The sequence below is a fragment of the Tauraco erythrolophus genome, chromosome 4, assembly GCF_009769465.1.
Source record: "Tauraco erythrolophus isolate bTauEry1 chromosome 4, bTauEry1.pri, whole genome shotgun sequence".
Taxonomy (NCBI): domain Eukaryota; kingdom Metazoa; phylum Chordata; class Aves; order Musophagiformes; family Musophagidae; genus Tauraco; species Tauraco erythrolophus.
Window position 1 is genome coordinate 65,907,439 of NC_141468.1, and position 6,000 is coordinate 65,913,438.

Genomic DNA, 6,000 nt, shown 5'->3' on the forward strand with positions numbered 1-6,000 from the left:
AAGATGGCTCCCCAGAAATAGGGCTATCGGAGGAACAGCGGTGGAGGCGTGAGCGTGGCTTTCAGTCCTGTCACTGGATAAAGGGCACTGGCACGCACAGACAGCGTTAGCTGGGCACAGCACAGCGACAAACGGGGCTGGGTTCCTCACCTGCTCTTCCACTCTCACTGAAGGTTGATCAGGTGTCTGCATGGCCAGGATGCTTGGCTTGTGGGGTTTTTTTTTGTCCCTGACGCAGATTTTCCCGTCTTTTATTTGTTATGGAATTTCATTAAGCTATTCTAGTGGCTAGAGTTTAGGTATTTATGTTTTCGTTTGCATCTCCTGCTCTGTTAGAACGGGGAGAAGCAGTAACTGAATTAGAACTCCATAAAAAAGTGGTAGGACTTCAGCAGAGACTTAATCATGCACTTGAGTGCTTTGCTAAAGAACAGACTTAAACCCTTCAAGTTAATTACTTGTTTATGCTTACGCACTCCTCTGGCCTAGGACTGGCGAAGCGTGGCAGGTTGCAATCTCAATCACAGTAATGTTTTACTTGTATTAATTGCGTTTTCCGTGTGTACCCATCTGACCTGCTCTCCCATGTGGGCTCGAATCTGATTTTGAGGGAGCGTTTGGCAGCGGAGCTGTTAGAACAGCTGATGCTGGCAGCGAGGAGGAGCACAGTGCGTGCTGGAGGAGCCACCTTTCACGTTGTCCATCCTGGAGTCGCTGACCTGCCAGCCGTAGGTGGTCAGATGATCATGGTGATGGGACACTGATTGCAAGAGATGCACGGCACAGCCATCGAATTGCTTTGATGGTGCAACACTGCGTGTTTTCGGGGGGGTTTGGAGGAACTGAGCAACACCTCCTCCCTCACACCTGTATAAAGGCATAGTGTGGTAGAAAATGTGGTACCGTTAGTCACAGGGGACACCCGATCGTTTGGGCAGAGGAAGCAAAAGCTTTGCATGCTGTCGGTGCCACAAACATCATAACAGCCAGCTTGTTTTGCTCTCAAAGTCCTTTGGAGAGGAAATGGGATTGGTCTGGTTGGGTTGGTGTTCTTTGTGTGCGTGGGGTGAATGGCACAGAAGCTTGAGAGGGCAGGTGAATGTTTAGATACTGGAAGTTTTGTGGGTGTCTTATGGCTGGCACAGTGAAAAAGCAGTCCCTTCCCCCATCGTCTCGTCTTGCATTCTTCTCATGCGGGAAGCAGAAGGAAGCGCGGATGTTGCCTCTGCTCAAAGATGGATGTTCAAATTCCTGCTGTGAAACCAGGACGCAGGAGGGAGCGGAGAGAACTGCTAACATGAGCAGAATGCAAAACCCAAACAGAAGCACTGCTCACTGCAGACCTGGCCAAATCAAGTCGTTTGAGAGAGCAAATGCAATTTCATCTTCCTCGGCAGAGTTGTACCTGCTTGGATCCAACAAATTGGGCCTTGGTGGGTGTCTCTCTCTCTCTCTCTCTCTCTCTCTCTCCCCCCACACACCTTTAGTAGTTTTATCATAATACATAAAACATTCCAAGAAAGGGATGCTTCTGTCTGTGACATTTTTCCTTTGTTATACTTCCAAGGAATTATGTCCTGTAATTTGATTTGAAGGCAGTTCCATTAGCAAACTTGAAGGACGATAAATGTTTTTTTTCTTTAACCAAAGAAACTTTTTTTTTAAAGAGAGAGAAAGAGACCCCCACCCACTCCAGAAATTAAGTTAAGCCATGAATCATGACCACCAGGTAACGGAGATAAGCTGTGGAACTCCATCTTTCCTTCTCTTCTTTTTCTTTTCTCTCTCAAGTTTCTGTCATCGTTTCGAGTAGCTGGCTTGACAAGCAGAGAAATTCACACTAAATATTGCTGCTATGCTGAACTGTAGGGGATGTCAAAAACTTTATTCTTCTCTCATTATTGTTCATGTTGATGAAAGTGTTTCAGTGGCGACAATGCAGTGTGGAAATGATGAGCTGTGTAGTGGGGATAAGCTTCTGGATGCTCTGCATGCTTCTGTAGTGTCACCTTCCCTAGATTTAGGATGCTGGTTTTGTTTCATGGGTCGGACCCCAAACAGTGCTGCTGGGGTCAGGCGAGGCACAGCTGAGCAAGGATGTTGGACTTACGTGTGTGTTTTTTCGTGGCTTGGCAATCAGCCCATTAGAGATCTGCAGTGCTGCCTGTTGGTCAAATCCTGGCTACATGTACTCAAGGTCTGCAGAAATAATCTTTGTTGAGGGTAGGCAACGCGGAAGGGAAGAATGTGGGAAGGGAACAACTTGCCCCTTCCTGCTGACAGAGCTGTCCTGTTAACCATGGGGGCTTCAAAACATTGGATCTGTGGTCCTGGGCACTCATCCATGTCACCCTTGCACCATCCCCAAGTCTTGCCAGTGCGCCTGTGAGGAGAACCTGTGTCCAAGGTATGTGGAGTCCCTGACTTACTTCTTGTGGCCCACCCCTGTGCTTATAAATCACTTTCCCTCCTCCATACTGGGGGAGGAGAAGATGGGTCTGAGCTGCTGGGGTTCCCCCACTGCTGTACTCCAGCAAAGCTGCCTCAGACGACAGGGAGAGTTTCACCCTGGGCTGCAGGTGTGGAGCGAGGTACAACATTGTCCAGCAGTGCTTGAGGCCGTGGTGGTGGTCCCGTGGCGAACAGCTGCGCGCCGGCTCCTTGCTGGAGTACTGCGTTGGACAGGAGGCGCTGGGCTCTCCGGGCTAGTCGTTGTCCCCATGGTGGGAACACCACTACCGGCGAGTGACGCCGTGATGCCGCCGCGCTCACCGCCCACCCCAGGCACGCAGTGGGACCTGACACAGGGGCAGCCCCTCAAAGTAAGCCCAGGCAGCGCATGGAGGAGCCCTGTGGAGCCAGGGCTCCGCGCCAAAGGTGTCCTTTTCCCCCATGGCAAACGTCGTTGCTGGGAGTGACCCCAGCAGTGGTGGTTACCTGTGAAGAGCTGCTGATGCAGGTGGAGGTGTGAGAACCGGACTGGAGGTGAGCCGGGCTGAGCTCTGCGCGTGTCAAAGGCTGTCAGTGGGAAGACACGTTTTGGAGCATTCACGTGCGTCGAGAGTGAAGTTTGAACGGTAGATTGGCTGGGTTCTTCAGAAGTGTTAGGAAGCATACGAGGAGGCTTTGCGTTCGGCATTTATGGTTTGAAACTCCTGTTTCTCATTTACGGGTTAGCTTCGTCCTTCCGGTTTTAGCAGTGCTGCTATAACAGACTATTCATGTGTGTTTGAAGATAAAGTTTTTGTTTTTAATCTTTTGCTTATCATAGTTAATCTAAGAAAGGCAATACTAAAGGTATATTTTTTTCCAAAAATGATATTTTTTACTGCACTGATAAATATTGTGACATCTCTGTTCTTAACTCTTTCGCTGTGAGGGGAACTGTGTGCAGATTCACACAAACCTTGTAAATACTTGCATGTACTTCTGACAGCCAGGGATTTTTTTCTTTCTTTCTTTCTTTCTTTATTTCTTTCTTTCTCTCTTTCAAACAAGGTTTCCTCTTTGAAACAGAAAGCAATGGGGCAACAATGCTCAGAGCAAAAGCAAAGTTTATCCCGTTTTCAGAACATAGCCAAGGAGTTTTTGCAGTGCTGACATAGAGTTAATATTTAATGCTGATGTGTTTTGATTTTATTTTTATTTTTTTTTTTCAGCAAACTGTTTGGAAAGGAATAAGACAGATAGAAAAGCTTTGGTCTGGAATTCTGATCAGAAATGTTACCCATCTATTTTATGGCACCTCTGATTTTTCTTATGTTTTCTTTTTGAAAAAAAAAAAAAGAATAAATAAATGGCTTTTTGCAGGCTTGCTCACCTGAGCTCTAGGCTGGCCGGCAGCTGTCCTGGGGGCTCTGGGACCACTGGCTCCTTTGGAAGCAAACCCACTGATCAGGATTCTGGATTCTGATTACTACAAAGGGTATCTCCCAGTATCACGGGATACCTTCGTTTTTTTTTAAAGAAGGATTTAGATACACTTATATTACGCAAACTGTGACCTAATGGCAATAATTACCTCAAATGTGGGCATTCATCCTGGTTTTAGCCTTTTTGAAAACATGTAGCCAGCTCGAACTTTGATTCAAAGACTCTGAACTCCGTAGGGGCGGAATAGCGATAAATGCCCACCCTGGTCATTGTTGCTTGAGTGAATTCTGAAGACAGTGAATCTTTAAAAAGAAAAAAAAAAAAATTAAACCAAGGAATAGATTACTCTTTTATGTATTTTAATCAATTGTGATGTTAAAATGCACATGTAAGTATATATGTTTATAAGCTACTGTAAAATGCTTTGGCCTTCTAGAAGATATTTAATGAGTCACATTTTAAACCAATATGAACTGAATAACAGACTGTGGCTACTTAAACAGTTTTCTGGCTACATTTTATAGTTATTACAGTGTTTTATAGTTTACATTTAAACTGGTACTTTTTAAGGGAAATCTTGTGTTTGTAAGTGACACCTTCAAAAACTCAATACAGCTGCCTCTTTTTAATTTCTCCCGTTAAAAATGGAAAAGTACAAGCGTGTCTTTAATATGTATATTCTGTTTTGAGATATAACATAGTGTTGGAAAGTCAGTCCAGAGATCAAGTAATCCACTGTATTCCAAAGTCTGGTCAAAAAAACACTCCACCCACTTTGAAGATTTAGTCCAACAGATGAGCTATTTGTTTGTTTGCTTGTTTTAATAACATACTTTATCAGGCTCCTTGGGTTGGAGCAGGGAGCACGATACTAAATTCACTGTTCTGTGTAGGATCCTCATCTGGATGAAGATACCCACGTCGGGAGAATGAAGGATATTCAAAGGAAGGATTGTATCGTACTGTTGATAAATCATTAGCCAAATCATTAATTCCTGAGTTAGTGAATGGCTGTTTTTATTTTGTGGGGGGTTTTGTGTGTGTGTGTGTGTGTGTGTGTGTGTGTGTGTGTGACAGCCACTCAGAGGCAATGCTGTAATTTGGCTTTCACCTGTTCACCCCTTTCTTACAAACGACGCTCACCACCACAGAAATGTTTGAACCAGTAAATGAAATACAACGTTCACTGACCATCTCCTTGTCACCTCTGTTTTCTCAGCCCACGCCAGTTCCCGTCAATGCTGTTTCCCCGCTGCCGTTACCCTTTACTTTGCATTTTGATAGATCATGTTCCCCCCTCTCCGGTCTCGCTTAGCCATCTGGTTTCGTCCGTTGTATTCTTTCACTTGGGTAACGAATGGACACAGTATACATGTCTGCTGGGCAAAATGATACTTTTTAGGTCATGAAAGTACAGAAATTAGCATTTGAAAATACATAGATGTACATCTGAAGAACTGAGCTTCAGTCACGGAGCTCAGATGCTCTCGGGAGGGCTCCTTGCATGTTTCCATCACGGCTGATGGGGCCGTATCATTCAGCTTAGAGCAGAAGTAGTGAAAAGGAGCCTTCAGCAATGCTTTGCAGTTGGGTGCCTGTGCTGCTCCCAGTACAATCAGCAGCGCTGGGGCCAGAGGAGTGCAACCTTCCTCCTCCTCCCACAGCACCGTTCCAGGGCTGCTGTGCCCACCTCGTCGTCCACACTACCAAAGTGATAATGTATCATATGGCAAGCCAGGACTGTCAGCAGCACTCGGGCCAACTGGAAAACGTCCACCCTTTCTCACCAGGCACCGCCACCCAACCAACCAGCTTTGCAGCTGCCGGCACCTGCCCGGTCTTCTGTTCTTGTTGGGGGAGTCAGACCTGCAAATACCAGCACGCTCAAATGAAGGAGCCACAGAGTCTCATTGAATGCTTTGGCTTGCGGCTTAGTAGGCAAGAAGGGTTTTCCGACACCGGCAACGCACATCCCGTAGGATCTGGATGGTTACATATAGCACCTCTGCCCTCAGCAAGGAAATAAAAGCGCTTCTGCAATGCTTTCACCTCACGTGGTTACGTACAACACTTCTGGTTTTTCTTTTCCCCCCCTTTATCCCTTGTGTGTTTGATTTTTTAATTTCC